Source organism: Gymnoscopelus microlampas (genome assembly GCF_963454915.1).
Source record: "Gymnoscopelus microlampas genome assembly, chromosome: 19".
Lineage (NCBI taxonomy): Eukaryota > Metazoa > Chordata > Actinopteri > Myctophiformes > Myctophidae > Gymnoscopelus > Gymnoscopelus microlampas.
This window is the reverse complement of record NC_139956.1, coordinates 1,745,618-1,772,347: the sequence shown is the minus strand read 5'-3', so window position 1 is coordinate 1,772,347 and position 26,730 is coordinate 1,745,618. Positions and strand designations below refer to the sequence as shown.

General features: G+C 46.2%; 1 long non-coding RNA gene across 2 annotated transcripts in view; it reads right to left on the bottom strand.

The window, feature by feature from the left end:
* Window positions 1–23,077: 23,077 nt before the first annotated feature.
* Window positions 23,078–26,730, bottom strand: part of LOC311034849 — a 49,114-nt gene continuing 45,461 nt past the window's right edge. For both annotated transcript variants that reach the window (XR_014599638.1, XR_014599639.1), the window contains one exon: window positions 23,078–23,186. This is a non-coding gene — a long non-coding RNA (uncharacterized lncRNA). The remainder of the gene's footprint in view (window positions 23,187–26,730) is intronic.

Sequence of the window (26,730 nt, the reverse complement as noted above, 5' to 3'; positions counted from 1 at the left end):
TCCTCTCGGCTGAAATCAGCTGTATGATTTATTATGATCGATTATCGGTTTGATTTAACATTATGGTTAATGTCTCTCTCTCTCTCTCTCTCTCTCTCTCTCTCTCTCTCTCTCTCTCTCTCTCTCTAACTGCCCCTCTCTCTCTCTCTCTCTCTCTCTCTCTTTCTCTTTCTCTCTCTCCCCCTGCGTGTGTGTGTGTGTGTGTGTGTGTGTGTGTGTGTGTGTGTGTGTGTGTGTGTGCGCGCGCGCGTGCGTGCGTGCGTGCGTGTGTGCGTGTGTGTGTGTGTGTGTGTTGGTCAGAAACGGAACGCCCCCTACACAAGCCCTCCTTTCAATGGGTTTTTAGTGAAATGTCGCCGCCTTGTGGATAGATGTGATTCTTCTCATGTGAGTTCATTAGGACCAAATATTAGGATGAAGGTTTATCTTATTATCTATCTTATTATTCTTATTATCACAAACTGTAAAGCATGTTAAATCATCATACTTGTTCTAAGTCCTTTTATTTTATTGGAAATAATAACCCCTGAATGAATGAATGAATGATTGATTAATTGAATACTGTATTAACATTGTGCAAATAGTACAGTATGGTATGATGAATACAGTAATGCTGTATGCTAGGAGCCCAATGGAAACAAAACCGCAAGAACTTTATTGGACAGACCTTTTAGACTAAGTGTTTGACTGTACTTGTTTTTACATTCTGCCTAAAAAAATAGCCAATCAATCAATCAATCAATCAATCAGGATAACACAAAAAGCCCTGAGGGGTTTCATATATATTTAATTTCATCTTCATTTATTTTCATTAATGGTTTCACATGATTACTTTTCTTTCTTTTTTTTACTTTTAACATAATATTCAATACTTGAAAAGGAGCAGGAAGAAGATACATTTTATTCCATTGTGGTACTTAGGCCTACTATCTGTGTATTGATGCATTGTGGTATCTGTGTATTGATTCAGTTGCAAGGAGGACTGGGAGGTTCACAAATTCGCTGAATAATTAATACACAACTCACACATGTATTTTGTTGAATCAAAGTAAAAGCATCCATAGAATCATCGTTAATTCTACACAGTAGACCGTTGCATTAATTTATTCATTCATTCATTGTGTAAGCAATTCCACAGTTGTATTGTTAACATCATCACAGAGCCAGTGTAAAAACATCATCGTCCCTGGGTGGACTCGAACCACCAACCTTTCGGTTAACAGTCGAACGCGCTAACCGGTTGCGCCACAGAGACTCGGCTGCCCATATTAGGCAATGGGGTGATTTAATAATCATGTGACCTTAATTATGTGACCGACTTGTCAATGAGCGGTGAAACTTTCATTGATAGATATTGTTCTACGTTCTCTAGTTGTATTTACTTGTACTACTAATGATGTTGATGGATTTAGCTGGGATTGGGGACCCCTAGCTGTAGAATACAACTCTCGTAGACGTATTTAGGGACTTTCAGCACTATGCGCCTTAGACACTCCAAACATGTACAAATTGAAAATAAAGGTGCTTACCCCAAAGCCACGAATGTTAACTCTCCCTACGGGGTAGTAGTTTAATGTAATAATCCATATCTTTCAATAAAGAAGTGCTTTAATGCCGTCTGTGGCCGATTCTGTAGGAAGTTCCCAATGGGCGGTAGTGACGGCGGGTAGTGAGGGGGCGCATACGGTGAAACCCGGAATTACACTCAATGTAAACAGGAAGTAAACGAGGGTGAAAAAATGGCGTTCAGCCACAGACGGCATTAAAACACTTCTTTATTGAAAGATATGGATTATTACATTAAACTACTACAACGTAGAAAGAGTTAACATTTGGGGCGTGGGGGTAAGCACCTTTATTTTCAATTTGTACATGTTTGGAGTGTCTACGGGGTATAGTGCTGAAAGTCCCTGTGTCCATGGGGCATGAACCCTACAACTCTCGTAGATTGAAAACGTCAGAATCATAAATAAGTCTACGAGAGTTGTATTCTACAGCTAGGGGACCCCCTGGACCTCACTCAAGGACCCATCGGGCCGGGTCCCCAGACTCCACGTTGGCCCCTTTTCCACTCCACAAGGGTTGGGAAAGGGGCCTAATTTTGAACCAGTTCAGACACTGAACACTGAATTTCCACCGATAATGAATTGAAGTGTAAGTCTACTTTATAAATGAATCTGTGAAAATGTCATTTCGTCTAATGAAGTGGACTGGACGGCCTGCTGGGGGCGCTAGCATGTTGTTGTAGTTCCTTCACAACCGAAACTAGACGTTTTTGACTGTCATGGGTCACAGCCAATCAGGCTTAGGGGACTCCGCTCCACGGTCCACGGTCAAGTGGTTGTAGGCCTAATAGTTGCCAAATAAACAAACGTAAGAGACTAACAAACAAACATTGATATCTACGAATCCGGTGTGTTGTTGAGGGAAAGGAACTGGCCTCTCTCCTATACAAATAACATTACTCCAAGCTAAGAGATTTGGAGTCAAGGGGAAAAGGAGCAGGTTCAAATACAGACCCCTGGGGGACTCTGGTCACCAACCTACACATTCATAAAGAGGTAGAAAGGGGAGGTTGCTCACACATTGTCCAAAGACTGATTTCCATATTTGGGCAAGGCTGGCGTCAGCAACAACCTCGTCAGGATCACATGATATATAATGTGTTTACCTTCAATCATTCAGCTACGGTCTCACTGAAGTAATGATAATAATAATAATAACAATAATAAAAATACATACATACAATTTATATAGTGCTCAAAGGCACTTTACAAAACGGAAAACAAAAAAATAAATAAAGTAAAACAGCACATGTAGAGAAATAATACATTTTCCTTGTAGAGTAACTTTACACTGCTGAAATGGCATCCAGCGCTGTCGAGCTATCCCTCGATGACAAAATAGCTGAGATGGAGCTCAGTGTGAAGCTTCTCGAGGGGGAAAAGAGTGCCTACGACGACAGCCCACAGTTCACCATCAAGCAGAACCTGGAGACCATCTCCAGACTCAGACAGAAGAACAAGGAGCTACACAGGAAGCTGGTGCAGTTTCACACCGCTTCCTACCGCAACACGTCGGGACAAATGTCGGTCGCCACCCTGAAGAAGGAGTCCATGATCAAGATGAAGCAGCTGAACGCCACGACGCACACCACGCAGGTGAGCCGCCAGCGCCTGGAGGACCTGAAGCTGCGCTACCTGACCATGAAGCCGGGGCGCGGCAAGGCGGAGGAGCACGGGCGCAAAACGCAGGAGGACGACAGGAAACGGCGCACGCTGGACAACAGCCTGCTGCAGACGCAAGTCAAGGTCCAGGAGGCGGAGGACATCGCCAGAGGCTATTCCAAGATCAAAAGCGATCTGCAGTCGGAGAGCTTGAGCTTCCAGAATCGCCTGGACGGCCTGGAGGCGAGCGTCCTCGAGAAGAGGGAGGAGCTTTGCAAGCTGCACGTCATGCACGACGACGCTCAGCTGTCCACAGAGGTGGCGGAGAGAGAGGTGCAGCAGCTGGAGGAGACGTTCTCTCAGGAGCACGAGGAGAGGGAGCGCATCGTGGACCTGTGCAGGACACAGGTCACGGAGCGCAAGGGCGACGTCGAAGCGACCGCCCGGGTGGCGCGGGCGGTGCAGCGCAAGTTGACGCTCAGAAACGTCTTCCGATACTTCAAGGTGACCACCGGAATCAAGGACGTGCAGGAGGCGCCGGAGCGCTTCGTCACTCAGTGGGAGACCATGAAGCTCTTGAAGAAAGCCAAGACCAAGAACGAGGAGGCTTTGCTGGAGCTCGAGAGGGAGAAACTGCGCGTGGACCAGGCCTTTCAGGCGATGAAGTCCGCCGTGGAGGAAAGACGTGCCAGAGAACAACAGACGGAGGAGGGGCCCCTGAGGAAATTGCGTGACACGGAGGCGCGGTTAACTGAACTCACAGCACTCCTCAATAGCCGCATACAGATCTTCGACAAAGTGCGCGCCGCCGTGGAGCGGCTGGCTGACAAACTAAAACACGTTCACGTAGAAGCACCGAGGGGACCCAGAGAGCCCCCCAGGCGTCCCAAGGCCAAGTTGGCCGCGTTGGAGGACGTGGTGAAGCTGTACACGACGGTTGAGCTTAAGATGAATATTCTGTACGAACAGAACCTGGCCAAAGAGAGGGCAAGAAGGAGGCTACGCAGGCCCAGGAAAATCAAGAAATGGTTGGCACCGAAGCGTCAGAATCAATCGATCGCAGCCCACATGGGCAGAGTCAAAGAAATGGAGTCAAAGTCACTCAAAATCAATGAAGCCAAAGAAGTCGAAGCCAAAGAAGTCGAGGCCAAAGAAGTAAAAGCCGGAGGCAAAAAGATGGAACTGAAGCCGGAAGGTGGCAAGGTCCTTGAGGACGGCGAGGACGACGAGGGCGAGGATTACGAGGACACGGAGGATTCTGACGACGAGGCTTCCGAGTATGGCGAGGATTACGAGGACGAGGATTACGAGGACGAGGATTACGAGGATTTGGAGGACGACGATGATCTGGAGGACGACGAGGACGAGGACAACAACGCGCCGCTAAAGCCGCACGATGACAACATCAGTAAAGGCAAGGGCAAGAACAAGGCGCCGAAGCGGCCGTCTCGAGCGCCCCAAGCCAACACCAGGTTGAGCAACCTCAGGTAAACAAGCATGTCATGTACAGTTTATACATGTGTGTCCAAAATGTTTATCTGGAAACCAAAACATGTACAAGCAAGTTGAATATTGGTTTGTTATCGTCCTTAATAGCAATGCAATATGCAACACAATAATACAATTAATAATAATACTAATAATATTAATAATAATATCAATAATACTAATAAAAATACAAATACAAATACAAATACAAATACAAATACAAATAATAATAATAATAATAATAATAATGTCCTGTTCTGAAAATAACAAAACAAAATAAAATAAGAAACAGGATAAGACAAAAAATATATAGGTTTGGACATTCGAACCCTCTTTAAAACTCTCTTAGCAGCTAAAGGGAATATGCTGAAGGGGAGTAATATAATGAACAGTGAATGAAGATAACCAACGTACATAGTAGGCTACACTATGACGGAACTGCTGTTGATCCAGTTCACTTTCTGTCTATTTACATTTGTGCAAGTCACCATGTGATCTAAACAAAGACTGTACAAAAAGATATGGACAAAGGGAGCCCTGTTGGTTTCTACAGACCGTTTTGAAGCCACTTTTCAGCAAATTCAACTATACGCCATACCTGAACTCCCGGTCCCGAAAACAAACAATTGCTTTTGGCACGGGGTCTTCACTCGGTGGAACCAGTAGAAGCCACAGAAACATACCCTACTTAATCATGAATTAAAACATAATAATGGGACCATAATTTACTAAACGCATATTGAAAGAAGTCTTTAAACTGAATGCATAAAGTATTCATGGTAATGTTTATTAAGGTACTAAAATCAAGTGAAAAGTCCGTCCAAAAACCCATTTGCTTGAATAGAGAGTTATTGCTTCTGCAACCAGCAGGGAGGAAAATCACCGGGAAAATAGCTAAATTAGCGGCCATTCATATGAACTGTCACTTCCTATATGGCTTCAATTTAAAAACCGGATGCTTGCCGCATTTGTCTGAACAAGCATAGTTATTTACACATGCATGCAGCTTAATGTTTTTATTTCATTCTTCCTTTTCTCTTTTGTTTTGTATTTGCATGGCATTTAGACTTTATTCAAATGTATTATTATACATGTACATGATACACTCTTCAACCTGATTGGTGGGTTGGTGAACAACAGTTGAGTGTTAACCAAGAGGGTACCTAGGATCCCCTCTAAAACGAGATGCTACATCTCGAAGAATTTCAATATAAGAGGGAAATAGCAAGAGTCGCCATCTCCGGTTTACGTCCTGTTTCTGTGTGACGTAGGTGGATGCCTTTTTAGGAGACAGGAAGCAGCTTGGAGTCTATTGATTCCAATGGAAGAGTGAACGTGAACACAGCTTCTGAACCATTCTTTAGCTCCATAGTCACTGAACTAAATATTGGACCTGATCGTCACAAGACGCACAATATGTAAAATAATCTGAAAAATAAACTCAATCGGGCCCTGATCCAGAAAAGGGTAGGAACCACCGAGGCTCATGTGGTTAACAGGTAAAAATGGGTTGGTAGGCATTCTCACATCGAACCTTGAATACCATATTTGGGCAAGGCTGGCGTCAGCAACAACGTCGTTAGGATCACGTGGTATATGATGTGTTTGCCGTCGGTCATTCAGCTACTTTGATGCTTAGTGAAAATTCATGTAAAAAACAAAGCCTCTTCACTTAGTGAACACCATTTCTTTTCCTTGTAGAGTAAAGTTACACAGCTAAAATGACTATTGAGTTATCCCTAGTTGAGAAGATTGCAGAGATGCAACTAAAAGTGAAACTTCTTGCGGGGGAAATGAGGGCCCATGATAACAGCCCGCAGATAACCATCAAGCAGAACAAAGAGACCATCTCTCAACTCAGGAAGACGAACAAGCAGCTGCACAATCAGCTGGTGCAGTTTCACGCTGCGACCTACCGCAACATGTCAGGCAAGATGTCGGTCCCCATGCTGAAGGAGGAGTCCATGTCCAAGATGAAGCACCTGAACGCCATGACACACACGACGCAGGTAACCCGCCAGCGCTTGGAGGACCTCAAGCTGCAGTACCAGATCTTGAAGCCGGGGCGCAGCAAGGCGGAGGAGCGCGGGCGGAAAACGCAGGAGGACGACAGGAAACGGCGCGGGCTGGACAACAGCTTGGTGAAAACACAGTTAAAGTTCCAGGAGGCGGGGGACATCGCCAGAGGCTATTTCAAAATCAAAAACGATCTGCAGTTGGAGAGCTTGAGCTTCCAGAATAAGCTGGACAGCCTGGAGACGAGCGTCCTCGAGAAGAGGGAGGAGCTTTGCAAACTGCACGTCATGAACAGCGACGCCCAGCTGTCTACGGAGGTGGCGGAGACGGAGCTACAGCAGCTGAAAGAGACGCTCTCTCAGGAGCACGAGGAGAGGGAACGCGTCCTGGACCTCTGCAGGGAACGGGTCGAGGAACATAAGGCTCAGGTTGAAACGACGTTCGAAGCGACCTTACACACGCACCGCAAGACGCAGCAAAGAGCCGTGTTCCGCTTCCTCCAGGCCGCCTCCGGAGTCACAGACGTGCAGGAGTTTGTGGAGACCTTTGTCACTCAGGGGGAAACCCTGAAGCTCCTGGAGAGGACCAAGCTGGAGAACGAGCAGGTTTTGCTGGAGCTCAACAAGGAGAAGCGGCGCGTGGACGAGGCATTTGATAAGTTGAAGTCCTCCTTGCAGGCAAAACGTGCCAGAGAACAAAATACCCTGCAGGGCCCCGTGAATAAACTGTTCACCTCAAAGGAGCAGTACGAGGAAGCCAAAGAGCACGTGAAGAACCGCGACGAGACCCTCAACAATGTGCACGCCATGTCGCAGCGCCTGGCTGAGCAACTGCAATACATTATTGTGAAAGAGAACAAGGACTTGGAGAGTAAGGAGGCCGCGGAGGAGGGCGGGGAGCCCACAGAATCGGAGGGGGCCGAGGACACGGAGGACTCAGTGGAGACGGATAAACCAAAACCAGAGACGGCGGGGTGGATGGCGGCTCCATTCGCTTTCATCGTAAATCTGCTGACGCGGTGCGAGATCAAGCTAGAGCAACTGCATGAGGAGAACCTGGCAAACGAGGCAGAGAGATGGAAGCAGCGGACCAAGAGAAAGAAATGGAAGCCACCGAAGCGTCAGAAGCAAGCGTCAACCGATCACATCGACAGATTAACAAAAGACAGATTAGAGAGATATTAGCCTGGAGATGAAGAGGAGATAACACCGGATGAGGGCATGACGCCCCCCGGTCGTCCGCGGGCTGTGTTGGAGTTCATGGTGGAGTGTGAGGGCTTTGAGCCTCAAGATGACGAGGGGTTTGAGGATGACAAGACTTATGAGGATAATGAGGGAGACACCGTAACGGAAAAGGCAAAAACAGGGCACGAAGACGATGACAAGGCTTTAGAGGATAATGAGCGGGATAAAAGGCAAAGGTAAGAACAGGTCACTAAAGACGATGACACGGCTTTTAAGGAAAATAAAGAGCAGGAGAACCTGGCTGCCGAGAATGAACGATGGAAGCTGCGAGATGTCAGGGCTTTTAAGGCTGACAAGAGACGTAAAGGCAAGGGCAAAACCAGGGCACCGAAGCGACAAGTCTCGAGTGACCCGAGCCAACACCAGGAAGTGATTTGAATGTTCTGTTTACTACAGTTAGAAAAAAAAATCTACTTTGAAATGTTTGACCTCAATTAAGTTTGAGCAGGAGGCCTGTGGAAATGTTCCACTTTCTTGACCTTTCATAAATATGTCATGTATTTGCGTCTCTTTTAAAATTCCAAAATGTTTTTCTGGAAACAAGATAATAATAAGAATAGTACTGGACTGTAATGACAATAAAATAAAAATAGAAATAAGAAACAGGATAAGGCAAAATAAGAATAGGTTTAGACATTCTGACCATCTTTAAAACGCTCTTAGCAGCAAAAGGTAATGTGCAGAAAGGCAGAGGGAGTATATAATATAATATAATATAATGCACAGTGAATTAAGATGAATCGCGTTTATACATGAAGCACACACAGCACACTCAGCATTCAGAATCAGCTTTATTTGCGTAAAGGAGGTGTAAAGACGTGAGTGAAATCGTTTTTTTGTGGTGTTCTTTTGTTTTTCGTGCCCGCTCCATTGTTTAGAGCGGGCACGCTCACGAGAGGAGAGTCACTGTACATTTCTCCAGAAAGGTTCAATGACAACGTTTCTGGACCACAAAGACGTACGCTGCACTTCAACGTTTAGGTTTATGGTTAGGTTTAGGGTTTAAGATTAGGGCTTAAGGTTAAGTTTAGGCATTGTTTTTTGTGAGGTTAGGCTTATCGTTAAGGTTAGGTTTAGGCATAGTTTTTTTTGTGAGGTTAGGGTCAGGGTTTGTGCTAGGTTTAGGGTTAGGGTTAAGGTTAGGTTTAGGGTCCGTTAGTATGCTACATGGTTCTCATCAGTGGACCATGTTCACATGCAACGTTTTTGGAATAAAACAATGTTGTCACTCTACATGACAACGTTTTCTCTGGACACCAGGCTCTAGAGTGAGAGCAAAGGCGAAGAGACAGAAACAGGTTAAATAAAACAAATGATATATACATGTAATATACAATCAATCAATGTACATCTGTGCACACCAAGCCACCGTGTGAGCTTACCAAGCACAGTTATTTAGATGCTTGCAGTTTAATGTGCATTTCTTTTATTCAACATACTTATTTTGAGTTTTTTTATATTGTTTTCTCTTTTTGTTTTGTATTTCCATGTCTTTGTTCAGGACAGTACCCTAACCTGCCAGTAGGTGTCGCTGACAGTAGACGCCATTCTGACCCTGTTACGAAATGAAGTTATTTGGGGTCAAATAATGGCAAACCCCAGTTCTCCCTTGTCCCGATTGGCCCAATGTCCGGTACTGGAATCGAAGCTCTCTTCCGGGTTCTTTTGCACATGCAGTGCTGTCCTATTAATGGCCCAGCATGGACCCGCCCTCGCTGCGGATGCAGCCAATAGCAGTCGTTTCCGGTAGCATTTCGGAACCGGAATTTCAAAGATGGCGGATTTCAATTTGGAAAAAGTGGCTTTAAAACGGTCTGTAGAAACCAATGGGGCTGGCTTGGTCCATTCTTTTTACGGTCCATGGTATGTCCACACGTCGGAACCACATGGTGAGGCGGTCAAGGACCACATTTGCATCAATTTAGATACTTATTTTTGCCAGACCCAGGGGGTCGGGCCTACATGAGGCTTTGTACCTGTTTTCTCCATACATGGGCATGCCCCCTTTGCCCTCAGACCCCAGCCATAAAAGTACTTGGACTGCTTTTTTTCTGTCTACACCAAATCTCTTCACCATAAATAGCCGATCTACAAGCTCGTTTGCTATTTTTGGCTGATGTTTACCCCCAGAATGTGGATGCTGCGATTCAAGTGGTTAATTAACACATCTTCTGTTATGTCCCTGAGTGGAACAGGGGTTTATCATTTGACCGAGCCAGTGTCTGCAGGTAGGCAAGAACGTTGGTCCTTCTACTGCCCAGGGATCTATACTTGGTCCTCTCCTTTTTTACTTCCATATCTCTTTTCGCAGAATGTTCGCAGAATGTTCCCAGATGTCTGCCGAATGTTTGCCTTTCATGACGTGACCAGAATAAGGACGCAACAGTTCACGTGGTTAAAGACCAGAATAATATTATGCCAAACGAACCAGGAGTCCTTTGAGGAGCGCAACAAATGGGCGGCTAGGGAAAAGTACCATAATAATGAATTGCAGTAATGTCCCTTATTTTATATGGGACATTACTGCAATGAAACAGGCGTTCAGAAAGCAAGTGCACGTTCGCACCGGATGTGATGATGATAGGTGGGTGACTGACTACAAACAAATGTGAGCAATGCCGTTAATGGACCCCTAGAACTAGAATTCCACATTTGGGCAAGGCTGACGTCAGCAACAACCCTGCCAGGATCACATGCTATATAAAGTGTTAACCGTTAACCATTCAGCTACTTAACAGTACACTTGCTGAACACAGTTAGGTTGCCTTGTAGTAGCTTTACACAGCTAACATGGCATCCAACACTGTGAACGCATCCCTAAGTGACAAAATGGCAGAAATGCAGCAAAAAGTGAAACTTATCGAGGGGGAATTGAGGGCCAACGAAGACAGCGCACAATCCACCATCACGCAGAACAGAGAGAATATTTCTCAACTCCGGCAGAAGAACAAGGAGCTGCGCAGAGAGCTGGTACAGTTTCACGCTGCCCACCACCGCATCGTGTCCGGGAACATGGCGGTCCTCATGCTGAAGGAGGAGTCCATGTCCAAGATGAAGCAGCTGAACGCCATGGTGCACGCCACGCAGGTGAGCCGCCAGCGCTTGGAGGACCTCAAGCTGCGCTACCTGACCCTGAAGCCGGGGCGCAGCAAGGCGGAGGAACACGGGCGGAAAACAGAGGAGAACGACAGGAAACGGCGCGGGCTGGACAACAGCCTGGCCAAGGCTCAGCTGAAGTTCCACGACAGCGAGCGCATCACCGAGGGCTATTTCAAAATCAAACAAGAGCTGGAGCTGGAGGGCTTTAGCTTCCAAAATCAGCTGGACTGCCTGGACGCGAGCATCCTGGAAAACAGAGAGGAGCTCTTCAACCTGCGGGTTGCAAACAACGTCGCCCAGCTGTCTACGGAGGCCGCGGAGATGGAGCTACAGCAGCTGGAAGAGAGGTTCTCTCGGGAGCACGAGGAGAGGGAACGCGTCCTGGAGCTCTACAGGACACAGGGCCGGGAATGCAAGGCGCAGGCCGAACAGGCCGTCCAAACGGCGGTCAGATCGCACCGCAAGTTCCAGGTCAGAGGGGCCTTCCGTCACCTCAAGGTGGTCACCAGACTCTCAAACGCGCAGGAGACGGTGGAGCGCTTCGTCACCCAAGGGGAGATACACGTGCGCCTGGAGAAGACCAAGGCGGAGAATGACGGGTTTTTGCGGGGCCTCTTCAACAAAACAGGTCCTCTGGACCTGGCGCTTTCGGAGCTGAAGTACAGCATGGCGGAAAAACGTTCCAAAGAGGTAAGGATCCTGGCGACGCCCCAGAACAAACTGCGCGACGCAGGGACCCGGCAGGTCACGGACGAATGTAACCTGGAGAATCTCGTTGGTACCCTCGGCAAAGTGGGCCCCATCGTGGAGCGCATTGCCGACAAGCTGCTTCACATTTCACTGGACACAGAGGAGGAGGAGGAGGAGGACGACGACGACGATGACGACGATGACGATGATTATGAGAAGGTGGAGGATGAGGTCACGGCACCCCAGCCGGACGCAGAGCCGGAGACACCCCCCGTTCAGGAGGAGGACACACCCCTGGTCCCACCGGCCACCGGCAACTACTGGGTGGATCTCCAAAACACCTTTCAGACTATGGTGCAGCTGCTGGGCCAGTGTGCGTCCAAGCTGCTGCAGCTGCAGGAAGAGAACGCGGCCGCCGAAGATCTGAAACGGAAGGCGATACGCAGAGCCAAGATGAAGCGCAAGGCCCAGGTATGGAGCGCGCCCAAACGTCAGAATTCGGCGACCAAAGGACACATCAAAAGACTCAAAGAACTGGAAAAGAGCAAAAGACGAGGAGAAAGATGAGGGCTCTACCCCCGAATTGTTTTCTGCCCTTCCGTTGTACAGGCTGTGTATCAACTTGAGAATTGTTGTGAGTCAACAGTCTGGCTCGAGAGACTAAACCAAAGAATTTTCAGAGGAAGTGAGTGCAAGGTTCTGTTTAAACACATAAACCCTATACTGTGTTCTCTCCTCTATTTCTCCCTCTCCAACAAATCACTTTACCAAATGGTTGTCTATTTTCACTTAATGTTTACCTATTATGACATGAATGCTATATGAAACACTAATGTTGGCCTACAGAGCAACCAAAGGTAATGCGCCCCCATATCTTCAAAGCCTGATCCAACCCTACAACCCCTCCCGCTCACTCAGATCATCTAACGCAGGGAAGCTGTCAGAACCTTTCCTAAAACATCCGGGACAACGCTCCACACGTCCCAGACTCTTCTCCCTTCTGGCTCTTAAGCTGTGGAATGAACTCATTGCAGTTAGAACTGCAGACTCACTCCCAATCTTCTGCCACAATCTGAAGACTCCACCTTAGCCCACATCACTTGCCGTAGCCTTGACAACCTTGCAGGCTTATGCGAAGGCTAACATGCAATTTAAATAACGTGTTATGTAGACAGATGCCAGGTCATTTGTAGACAGGTATTCTATAGTGTGTATAGTTTCAATGTACAGATTATTTTTGATATTATATTGTTTAGACTGATGATAGGTCCTTGGTTTACCTTTGATCCTAGATTACTATTTCTATATGCATTTGATGTATTACCTTGTGTTTTCCTTGCCTACTGTAAATCGCTCTGGGTTAAGAGCGTCTGCTAAATGCCTAAAGTGTAAATATAGAGGACATTACAGCAACGAAACAGGCTTTCAGAATCTATCATCACATCTGGTGATGATAGATTCTGAAAGCCTGTTTCGTGTGATTGACTACGAACACATTCAGCCCCATCGGTAATAACTTAATTCATGAGAATCTGTAGAGGAACATTTATTATTTGCATTTTTCATTCATTCATTTATTGATTGGCCTTTTTATGTTTTATTTCAGATAGGAGAGAGTAGAGACACACAATCAGACCAGACAGGGGAGTTGGATATCGAACTCGGGTCCTTGCGCTGTTATGGAAAACATTATAATGTTTCTACAAAGGCACTGTTAACAGATTTTACGAGAGAAATGAGCAACGAGGTCTATGAAACAAGCCCAAAAGAAGAGCCACATGAGGACTTTAAACATGTACTTTGGCTATTTGAAAATAGCCGATCTACAAGCTTGTGAGCTTGTAGATCTGCTATTTACAAAAGAAAATCTTGAACAAAAGTGAAACATTTTGAATATTGAAACATTTTAACAACACAAATGGGGGTCCCTGGCACAACAAGTTTTTAGATGTTTGGGAACCACTGTGAAGTGGCAATCTTCTTTCTTCCCTGTTAGATTGTACTTCTGTGTAACAGTCTTTAGCAATCAGCTTGACGCACAAAAATAAGTCCTCAGAGACAGTAAAAAATCAACAAAGGTGCTTTACTTGAAATTAAACAGTACAACTTATTTCTCTTAAGTGTGGTCAAAAAACTGTGTTGCTCCCCACACTGCTTCACTCTAATGAACAAACAGAAAACCCCACCAGACTATGTGAGTGACTAATCAAATCCGCTGCCAAATACATATCATTTTGGGGGTCCTTGACATGAAAAAGTACCACTGATATATAGCAACATAAGTTATTTTTCAAAAACCTGTTAGGATTTATTAGACATTTTGTAGAATCCCCCAAAAGCAAAGATTTGAGTTACATATGTTCACTTTAAAATATAATATATATATTCAAATATTTGAGTTACAAATGTTCGCTTTAAAATATAATATATATATTCAAGGATTTGCACGAATGTTCACGATTCTTCAAGAAATAGCAGATCTACAAGCTCATAGCGTGGTGAGCTTGTATATCTGCTATTTTATCAATAGCCAAAAAAATCTTAAAATGACCCAGATGCTTTCCCGGTTTGTTGCGTTCTCTTCCATGGCCCCGACAGGGAAACACAAGCAGTAAAAATTGAAAATACTCCAGTAAAGTAAAAAATAGCTCAAAATTGTAAGTACAGTACTGTACTTAAGTACTGTAATGTAATCTTTTTAAATATGCTTAATATATCGTTGTTGTCGGCCAGAAACCTCATATCTCCACATTTAAACTGTTTATGTTTCTTTGTGAATTAATGCTCTACTTCATCATACAAGAGTGTCGCTCACAAGTAGTGAAAATAGCAGATCTACAAGCTCACAACGCGTCGCAATGCGACGCGTTGTGAGCTTGTAGATCTGCTATTTTCTATTTTTAAAAGGTTTTTTAAATAATAATAAAAAGTAAATGTTTAGTACATATAAGGTTTCCACCTGACAGCATGAATATGTAATGTAGAGTCTACATGACAGACAGTGAAGACACAACATTATTTATTTATCATTCTTTATTTAATTCAGGGCTGTCATACAGTAAATGTTCTGCTTATTCATTATAAAACATTAAAGAAATAGAATTGATGAATTAAGGTATAAATGTTGGTCCTGTTCTGACAAAGTAAACCTCAGTGTCTCCAGCATCACATCTCAGCCCGACTTAGGAATCATGTAAAGTATGTAAAATATAATGTGTAGTTCATATTATACAATTCATATACAATTCATATACAATTCATATACAATCACAACTACAGTGGTTGTATTTGGTCTTCCTGCTCTTATATGAGACTTTTAGATCCTGTGGTCTGAAGGTTCAATGGCTCTATTAGCTCAGTTTAAAAATAATTTCAGCACTTAGGTGGAGGAGCTGGGTTTGAATCCCTGGAAAAAAGGGGTAAAAAAAACCCCAAAACAATATTCTTAGCTGACCGGAGTCCCACAGGGCTCTCCTAGGACCCCTGATGTTTTCACTCTACACCACATATCTTTGGTGAATGTTTACAGAATAGGAACGCTAGGGTTCATGTGGTTAATAATTAATATATACATTATACATTAATGTATAATATCTCTACTGTCAGAGTTGAGTTAAATGACGTCTACATTATGCAGATTTCTTGAGTCTTTTTTGGGCGGGGGGCCCCATCAGGGCCCCATCAGAGCTAGAAGCACCATGAGAGCTAGAAGCTCTGGGTCTTTTTTGGCTGGGCCCATCAGAGCTAGAAGCGCCACTGTCCTGACGATTTGTGGACTTTATGAAATAATAATCTTCCAGGGTGATCCGTGTGTTCCAGTGTTGGTTCAGAGTAAATTTGTAGACACTTACAATGAGAGCAGGAAACATCTCCATCAGGTCAATCTTAGCAGCAGCCTCAGCACTGTAAACACACAAAGCAGTGATCACTGACCACTAAATGTTATGATGAGCACATTGACATCTATCTAACTGCTGCTTTATAAAGTAGTAAAACACATCACATTATTTAATACAATGTAATTCAGCGTCATGGCTCCCTTCCCTAAAACAACGCTCCACACGTCCTAGACTCTTCTCCCTTCTCTAAAACACTCTGGACAACGCTCCACACGTCCTAGACTCTTCTCTCTTCTCTAAAACACTCTGGACAACGCTCCACACGTCCTAGACTCTTCTCTCTTCTCTAAAACACACTGGCCAACGCTCCACACGTCTTAGACTCTTCTCTCTTCTCTAAAACACTCTGGACAACGCTCCACACGTCCTAGACTCTTCTCTCTTCTCTAAAACACCCTGGACAACGCTCCACACGTCTTAGACTCTTCTCTCTTCTCTAAAACACTCTGGACAACGCTCCACACGTCCTAGACTCTTCTCTCTTCTCTAAAACACTCTGGACAACGCTCCACACGTCCTAGACTCGTCTCTCTTCTCTAAAACACCCTGGACAACGCTCCACACGTCCTAGACTCTTCTCTCTTCTCTAAAACACCCTGGACATCGCTCCACACGTCCTAGACTCTTCTCTCTTCTCTAAAACACCCTGGACAACGCTCCACACGTCCTAGACTCTTCTCTCTTCTCTAAAACACCCTGGACAACGCTCCACACGTCCTAGACTCTTCTCTCTCCTCTAAAACACTCTGGACAACGCTCCACACGTCCGAGACTCTTCTCTCTTCTCTAAAACAACCTGGACAACGCTCCACATGTCCTAGACTCTTCTCTCTTCTCTAAAACACCCTGGACAACGCTCCACATGTCCTAGACTCTTCTCTCTTCTCTAAAACACCCTGGACAACGCTCCACATGTTCTAGACTCTTCTCTCTTCTCTAAAACACCCTGGACAACGCTCCACACGCGCACGCATGCACACACATGCGTGCACGCATGCACACACATGCGCGCGCATGCGCGCGCATGCACACACATGCGCGCGCATGCACGCGCCCGTGCACTCACGCATTGTTTTAGTTTCTCCCTGAGACACACACACACACACACACACACACACACTTACTTGCTTATGGCAGTCCATCGATGTCGATGATGACATTGCTCCAAAAGCATATGTTGGGTTGGTTATTGTGGTTGGTTTCGCCTGTGCATAGCCAGGTGGCTGCTCAGACCGATGCGTGATCCGCAGACTTTGTCACAGGAGGGGCAGGGGAAGGCAGCAGTGGTGGTCGGTGGACCTTTGGCACGTTGGTGCCTCTGTGCACGCCGCTGTACTCTCCTCTCTGTGAACTTCTCCTGAAGATGGTTGATTCCCCGGTGGCAGGTAGAGCTCCAGGTGTGGCGATCAACAGCCAGGGACTCCAGTGCTGGTGGATTAATGTCACACTTCTTCAGGAGGGTTTTAATGTGGTCCTTGTAACGTTTTTTCTGGCCCCCAACAGACCTTTGACCATCTAGGAGCTGGCCATACAGGATCTGTCGAGGCAGACGATGGGCTGGCATACGGATCACATGCCTGACCCATCTCAGGTGTTTTATTCCAAGGAGCGCTGTGATGCTGGGTGTGTTGGTCCGGTCATATATTTCAATATAGGGCACCCTGTCTTCCCAAGACAGACCGAGGATCCTTTGAAGGCAACGGATGTGGAAGGCCTCTAGGCTGTGGATGTGCCTCTGGTAGGGTGTCCAGGTTTCCGAGCCGTAAAGCAGAGTGGAGAGGCAAACTGCCTTGTACACAGCTGCCTTGGTGGAGATGGTGAGGTTCCTGTTCTGGAAGACTCTGGACCGTAACCTTCCAAAGGCAGCAGAGGCCAGGCCAATGCGTACCTGGATGTCATCGTCGATGGTGCAGGATGTTGACAGAGTGCTGCCAAGGTAGGTGAAATGAGGGACGGTGGCTAATGGATGCCCGTCAAGGGTGAAGATAGGCGCGTTTGGTTGGGGGTTGAACTCCTGTGTGAGTATTTGTGTTTTTTTTACATTAATTTGGAGACCAATGGCACTATAGATAGAGGAGACCACATTTAGTGCACGCTGCAGGGATTCTGGTGAGTGAGCAAGTAGAGCACAGTCATCAGCATACTGTAGCTCCAGGATGTGTTGGGTGGTGAGTTTGGTGAAGGCCTGGAGGCGACGGATGTTGAAAAGGTTACCATCCAGCCTGTACTGTATCTGAATCCCGTCTGTGGGGTCCAGGTGTTTATGGGACAGAAGGGTGACAGTGGAGATGAACATGTTGAAAATGGTTGGGGCTAGGACACACCCTTGCTTGACCCCCATGTCCACACTGAAGAATGGGGACTGTTGGCCACCGCTGCTCACACATGCTTTCATCCCGTCATGTAGCTGTCGCAGGATGTTCTTGAACTTTTGTGGTACACCTAGCTTCCCAAGTACTTCCCACAGCAAGTCCCGGTTCACTGTGTCGAAGGCCTTGGACAGATCAATGAACGCCAGGTACAGGTCTTTGCGGTGTTCTCTGCATTTTTCCTGCACCTGTCTAGCAGCAAATATCATGTCCGCAGTGCTGCGATCGCGCCTAAAGCCACACTGGGATTCAGGCAGGATGTTCTCTGTTACATGGGTTGCTAGGCGATGTAACATTATTCTTGCAAGCACTTTCCCAGCTGCGGATAGAAGGGAGATGCCTCTGCTGTTGCCGCATTCTGCTTTGTCACCCTTGCGCTTATAGATTGTGATGATGTTGGCATCCTTCCAATCTTGCGGGATGACTTCCAGTGACCAGATGGTGGTGATCAGCTGATGCATTCTGCGTAACAGAAGGTATCCACCGTGCTTCAGGACTTCTCCGGGGATTCCGTCTAGGCCTGGGCTTTTGTTGTTCTTCAGTCCCATGATGGCTTTGCGTACCTCTACGAAGCTGGGAGAGGAGTCCAATGCGTCTACAGGGGGAAGGCAGGGGAGATCGGAGAGTATGTCCAACTGTATCGGTTTACAACTCGGACGGCGCTGTGTCGACTAGCAGAGCCTGACTAGCTGAGTCGGCGTGCCTCTGTCATGGACAATAACTATTATCACGTGTGCGTGTGAACGCATGTTCAGCGTTCCCGGGTGCATTTCTCCTTTCCGACATGTCGCCTTTCCGACGTTGACGAACCCTATACCTAACCCTAACCCTAACCCTAACCGCACGCGGAAGCCACTAGTCGGAGTGGTGAGATGTCGGAATGGAGAGTGAACACCAGCGTTCCCCTAGCGTAGCTTCCTGGTTGCTATGTGGGGAGGAACAACAAAAGACAGGTCCGCGTCGGCGTCGCATCAAAGCCCCGCCTCGCGGCGCCGTCTCCTCCTCCTCCTCCTCATAATGCCGCTTCGCATCAACGCGCAACAAAAAAAACAAAACATGAAAAACAAGTTTCATTCAAATTCAAACTTACTAGTGCTGATGGAGATTGCGTATGTAGCGCAGCAGTCCAATCCAATCATCACGGTAGGGATGCTTCTTCCTCCATTCCTCCATCTTCTCAAACACCTTCTGTGACAACTGGAAAAACACACAACTTAAAGATGAAATGGACTTGTTTTCTAATGGACACATAGACACACCTGAACCCCACATGATTTAGTCTAATGGACACATAGACACACCTGAACCCCACATGATTTAGTCTAATGGACACATAGTCACACCTGAACCCCACATGATTTAGTCTAATGGACACATAGACACACCTGAACCCCACATGATTTAGTCACCTTGTCTTTCATTGTGTCTTTCCATGTGCTGAACAGTCCCTCCTCAGCACACTGGTTCCATACCTCCACAAGGTTCTGGTGGTCAGGGTTTTTATAGTGCTTGTCGATTTCCTTTTCATTTGCAACCTTTTGCAGGAAATCAATTTTCCTGGAAGAATTGACAAAACAAACAACAAAAAAGTTGTGAGCTCATAGATTGGCTACTTGCACTGTTGAAACCAGGGCTTAAGAGGTTAAAATGAGCTGTGGTTGTGATTAAGCCATGATATTAAGTACAGAAAACAAAAAAGTAGTAGTAGTAGTAGTAGTAGTAGTAGTAGTAAGCTACTACTACTACTACTACTACTACTACTACTACTACTACTACTACTACTACTACTAATAATAATAATAATAATAATAAGGGTAATAATAATAATAATAATAATAATAATAATAATAAATGTAATAATAATAAGGGTAATAATAATAATAACAATAATAATAATAATAATAACACTGCTACTTCTAATACTACTACTACTGTATGTGTAATGGAAAATATTTACTTGTTTCTAGTACTTTTTGTTTGTCCAGAAGTAGGGATGATCCAAGCATTCCTCCACTGTAGGTCTTTTCTTTGGGTCTTCATTGAGCATCCTCTCAATGAGATCCTTGGCAACCACATCCTGAACCTGGTCCAGGTTGTACTTTCCATCCAGAATGTTGCCTTCACATCTAGTTGATGTACCAAATGGATGGTGTCCTCCAGACAGGATGTAATATAACAACATCCCAGCCACCTTTAGAATGAACATGAACATTTAGTGACAGTATGTGTTGTTTTCATTGATTAAATTGTTCTCATGCAGAATAAGAACAAACCTGGATGTCAGCACTTCTTTTATACCGTACAGGTTTATCCCCACCGTGTTCATTAATGGTCTCCCTCGCCTTCCAGCATGGTGTTCCTGCACTTGTTGTTGTTGAATATGTTGTTTGTCCTCTGGCCAGCTGTTTGCTTATTCCAAAATCGGCCAATCTGGCCTTCCTGCTAACATCTGCAGGGTAAATTGGGTAGATAAAAATAAAACAAATATATTTTTAAATGACTAAAATACAATATGTGATTGTTATATTTTTCTTCTTGGAACAGACCAGTGTAAATACATGGATGATATGACTATGGCCCAGTCGTAGAGGTCCAGGTACCCTGCACCCTCCAACAGACACTGAATGCACACTTGAGTGAATCAAAGATTTTCCGTATGGAGGACATATTTTATTTTGGCCATAAGTGTATTTTACACAAAAGGTGAGTTTCTGAGATGTGTCCCACCGCGGAGAATAGTCTTTCAACATTATAAAACTGTCTTTGTTTCGGTGAGTAGCGACATCGTTTTCTTTATTTTTACTACAGTTTAGACCTTGATCGTTAGAGGACGTTTCTGTCTATGGAATAACACTGCTCCTGGCACAGTGGATCAGAGTTAGGTAAATTCCTTCTTCGCTGGTGGAAACAGTTAAGCTCTGTCGAGCTCCAATCTGTGATTGGCTGGGGCCGATGACATAAAGGGAAGTGTTTTCCTTCCGTAAATAGTAGATCTACAAGCTCACAACGTGTCGCAGCGTGACGTGCATGAGCTTGTAGATCTGCTATTTTGGACAGCCCTGATTATTATTTCCACATAGATCGCAAACTTTTACTAAAGTAATTTACATTTGAGGAATAATCAGAGTATTTTGGGACATTTATAACTTTCACTGCACTACATTTCATGACAAATATTGTACTTTTGATTACATTCCATTTATAGGAAGGGAAAAAGGTGCATTATGAATAAACCACTTAAGCCTGCATGTTAAATGATAGTGGATTTTAGATTTGTGTTTTAGGTTATTAGATTTTTAGATAGACAACTGCACATTTTCTATTCTGAACTTTTGATTAATAAAGATTGATTCTATATTGTAATCAGCTAAAACAATTCAGTGTTTTTTGATGTCACCTGTCTTTTTAAACCTGTGATCATGATACAAATTAAATAAACATAAACATTAAACATAAAACTTACCAATCAAGACATTCTGGGGCTTGATATCGCGGTGGAGAATTCGAGGATTCTGATGGAGTATCTTTAAGCCAGTGAGAACTTGCTGTACAATCGCCTGTTCAGAAAGACGGCCTCCAGGAAATTCAATTCCTAACTTGATGTATTCTTCCAATGTGTATTCACATAACTGAAGCACAAGGTATCCAAAGTTCTCATCCTCTTTATAGTCCACATATCGTACAATGGAAGGATCATCAAGCTCTGGAAGACGTAAAAAGTCTTTCTCGTTCTTCAGCACTTCATAGTTGAATTTAGTCATTCTCTTCACTGCAACTTCAGTGCCGTCATCTCTTAACCCCAAGTAGACCTCAGTTCCACCACTTCCACATGCTATGCGGAATTCACTACCTTTCCCCATCACAAGACTACCAACTTTGACAACGTTGTCATCCTCAGTGTTTGCAAGCTTCTCTAACTGTTGACTCCATCTTTCACTGATTCTGTTCCATTCTCGTGGTTTTGATGGTTCTGTGCTGGTCGTTTCAATTTCTGGGGTTGGGTTGCTGAGATGCTTGTGCAGTTTTCTAAGGCTGTCTGTTATAACTTTCTGACTCCGCATTTGTGCAGACATAATGACTTCCTTAGGCACATGATCTATTCCCTTTGATGTAAAGAGGTTAGAGGTGTGTACAAACGGAAGGTTTGCCAGTGTGGCATATGTGTACATTCTCACATCTCTGGAGTGTTTAATTTCCACAAAAGGAACAATTGCTGTGCATATATTGTTGATGAAGTCCTGATTCCAGTTGTTATTGGCTTCTGTTTTCTGTGTAATCACAGAGTGTTGACGGAACATTCTCTTTGTTACTTTTGCTGTTGGACAGCAGTCTCAGCAGTTGGGGGATCAGAGCCAGTGATGCCTCACTGGGTATCTCTTCCATTGTGCTAAAAATGCTTTGTAGAACACTGACTATTGTGTTGGGGAAATGATATTTCATGTTTGGAAATCGTTTGGCTAAATTGTCAATGTAGAAGTTCAGTTTGTTATGTTCCTTTAGCCACATAATACAGTTCTGATGGTAGTCTTCTCTTCCTGATACAATAGTATTAAACAGAAAATCGATCAGGGTCAGGTGGGTCAGGGGATTCTCCTCCAGCATGTGACTCCCAAACTTTTCAAAAACCTCTCTTGGTGATTTCTGGTGCATCCATACAGCCATTATCACATCATGAAAACGTTTTATTTTTGAATACATTTCCTCACCGCTCGAAGGAAGCTTATCAACCAACTCACTTATTTTGTTATTGACCATATGATGTTGAGGATGATTAGTACGGAGTAGATATGTGAATGAACCAGCATCAATAAGGACTTTCATAACATCTTGCCTGTCATTGAGAGCAGCAGCGTGAAGTGGTGTCAACTTTGTTGTGGGATCATACAGATGTATCCTTGCTCCTGCTTTAATTAGTCTCCTCACATATTCAACTGGTGCTGAATGACAGGCATAATACAGAGGAAGTGGGCCACCATCACCCCAATCTGGGTCTGCACCCTCTGTCAGAAGGAAGTCACAAATGTCCATCTTGTGAAATATTACAGCAGCTGACAAGAGAGTTATGTGACCATTCGCCTCTTTCTCTTTGCATTGGTAAAGTTTATCTACCACTTTAACTAAAGTCTTCAGTTTGTCAAGGTCATTGTTGATAATGAGCTGTATTATAGGATGTGTTTCTTCTGCAAACGGATCCATTTCTTTGCTTCAGAATATCTGTGTAGAGACAGAATTGTGAGGTCAATACATCTGCTCAGATATGATTTTAGATCTTTTTATTTAACTTTCTGATAGCAACACCATTATGAAATGATAATCAGTGTAAAAACCATCAACACCACTGACGTCTGTCTGTCTGTCTGTCTGTCTGTCTGTCTGTCTGTCTGTCTGTCTGTCAAATACATCTGAAACACTTTGACAGAAAATAAAGATCTAAAAGATCTACAGTATGTAGAACTTCATGCACTTGTAAACACATTGCGTTAAATTAAATAAAACAACACACACACACACACACACACACACACACACGTTGAACCGTAGGGCAAACAATAAAAACTGAGGGTTACGTAGGTAACCTGGTTCTTTTAGTTTAGGAGTGAGACACTCCCTATGGGAAACAGCGCCATCTGGCGATGTAACAGAGCTACACAATACGCTCCCGGGGCCCATCTATTGGGCTAGAGGGTATGTCACGTGACCGGCCATCCCCTCCCCTCAGCGGGAGGGCATAAAAGGCCCCGGTCGTGACGTCAACTTCCTCTTTCACACAGGTCCTCTGTTCGCAGTAGCGAAACAAAGGGGTGTTTGGGGAGTGTCTCACTCCTAAACTAAAAGAACCAGGTTACCTACGTAACCCTCAGTTCTTTGTCGTTTTGTCGTGAGACACTCCCTATGGGATCTATAAACCCCCCGGAAGCGTTCAAACCATTGTATCCCCAGGAAAAACCGCACGTGCCCCTCTTGGCTCAGGGACCCGCACACGGCGGGCCCCCGCCTCAGGGACGCCCAGGTCCACCGGACCCGGGCGCGGCACAAGGGATGAGATAAAAGAGACCCTGACAGACCGAAGTCTGCCTTATTCAGCTAATAGAAGACAAGGTCCGTCACCTACCAACCCATTCATAAGGGAACAGGGCCCCCCTGCTCCCAGAGACCCAACAGATCATTAGCCCCACGGGATCACATCAGGAGGAGAAAGGCACCTCAAGTAGATGAGGCTGCCACGCCCAGGACTGCGTGCGCCACTGAGGAGGCCGCCACGTCCAGGCTGTAGAAAGCTGCAAAAGTCGAAGGAGACGACCAATCAGCAGCCGTGCAAATCTCCTGGACCGAAGCCCCTCTAGAGAGGGCCCAGGAGGTAGCCACTCCCCTAGTCGAGTGTGCCCTCAGTCCAACAGGTACTGGGGTCCCACTACTAGTATAGGCGAGCTTTATGGCCTCCACAATCCATCTGGAAAGCGTTGGCTTGGCAACCGCCTTCCGTTGGTTACCCCGGCCGTAGGAGACAAACAACTGTGTTGACAACCTACTAGACGCCGTCCTCTGACAGTAGAGCTTCAGCGCCCTTACTGGACAGAGACAGTGCAACCGCTCCTCCTCCGCCGAAGCGAAAGGAGGTGGGTGAAAAGCAACCAACTCGACCGGAGCCGGTGCAACCACCCCGGTCTTGGTAACAAACGCCAAGTTTGGTTTCAGCAGAACCCGTCTGCCATCCCCAGAGAACCTTAAGCACTCCGAACTCACCGAGAGTGCTTGCAGGTCACTGACCCTCTTGGCCGTAGCCAGGGCCACCAAGAGGATAGTTTTCAAACTCAACACCTCGAGACTCACCGTCTCGAGGGGTTCAAAGGGAGGAAGGCAGAGAGCATTAAGCACTACTGCAAGATCCCAGGTTGGAAACAGAGGCCTGTTAGACGGCCTGGCCCGTCTGGCCCCGCCCATGAACCGTCGCACCAGGTGATGCTTGCCAACCGTTCCGACCTCGAAACCGTCGTGGCAAGCTGAGATGGCACCTAAGTAGACCTTGACCGTCGAATAGGTCAAGCCCTGATTCAACCTGCTCTGCAGGAAAATCAGAATGCTACGAACTGGCGCCCGAAAAGCCACCACCGCCGGTGACTGTTCCTGGCACCATGACACAAAAATATTCCATTTTATGTCATAAGCAGCCTGAGTGGATCCGGCCCTAGCCCCCTGAATAGTAGCTATCACATCAGGGGGCAGGCCACAAGCATCTAGATTGGCCCTCTCACGGGCCAGACCCACAGGTCTAGGTCCCGGGGGCTGGGGTGGTTGATCTCGGTCCCCGCCTGCGTCAGCAGGTCCGTTATCGGAGGGAGGGACCAGGGTTTGGCGTAGAGCAGAGGAGTTATCTCCGACCTCCACACGCCCCAACCCGGAGCAACCAGCAGTACGGTCAGGCCCTGGAGCCTGACTCTCTCCAACGTTGGGCGGATCAGCTCCAGCGGCGGGAATGCATATAGCAGTTCCCTCGGCCACCTGTGAGCCATCGCGTCCAGCCCCAACGAGAGATCCGTTGCCTTCATCGAGAAAAAGCGAGAGCACTTCGCGTTCCCTGCTGAGGCAAACAAGTCGACCTGGGGTCGACCGAACCTGGACCAGATCTCGCGCACTGTTTTCGGGTTGAGTGACCAATCCGAGTAATAAAGCTTGCCCCTGGACAAAAGGTCCGCTCCGCCGTTCAGGAGGCCCGGGACGTGGACCGCCCGGACCGAAAGTAGGCGGGAGTCGCACCACATCGTCAGTTCTCGGGCCAGGTTGTCCAACACACGGGAGCCTAAACCTCCCTGTTTGTTGACGTAGCACATGGTCGTGGTATTGTCCGTCCTCACCAGGACATGGCAACCGCTGAGGTGCGCCTCGAACTGTTTCAGTGCGAGAAACACCGCCATCATCTCCAGGTAGTTTATGTGGGCCAGCCGTAGATCGGGGCCCCACACTCCCCTGGCCGCGCGACCTTCGTAGACGGCGCCCCAGCCGGACAAGCTGGCGTCCGTCGTGACACATCTCCTCGAGAGCACCGCCCCCAGTCTGACACCTTCTGACAGAAAAGGTGCTCGTGACCAGGGTTCGAGTGCCTCCATGCAACGTGGAGACACTAGAACTTGTCGAGATCCCATGGTAGGTGGAATGCGGAGATCTCGCACCCACCGCTGAAAAGGTCTCATGAACAATCTGCCCAGGCGGATTAGGTGTATGGCTGAGGCCATGAGCCCCGCCGCCTGCAAGCACAGTCTGTACGTGATTTTCTTTCCTACTTGAAAAGACCTCACACAGGCTAGGAAACTGTCTATCCTGTCCCTGGATAGGCGTGCCACCATCGTGTTCGAGTCCAAAGCAATCCCTATGAAAGAGGTTTGTTGGCATGGGACCAACACGCTTTTCTGAAAATTCACGTTGAAACCCAGTGACGTCAGATGTGAGATGGTCATCTCCGTATGACGCGCTACCTCCTGGCTGGAGTCTCCCGCCAGGAGCCAATCGTCGATATACGTCGACATGCGTATTCCCTGTCTCCTCAGGGGGGCTATAGCCGCCTGGGTGCACTTCACGAAAACACGGGGGCTCAGGGACATCCCGAACGGGAGAACCGTGTACTCGTACACCCGCCCCTCGAACCCGAAGCGCAGAAATTTTCTGTGTGGTGGGTAGATGGGAATGTGAAAATACGCATCCTTCAAGTCTATACTGGTCCACCAGTCGCCCTGACGCACCGTGCGTAACAGCGTCTCGTTCG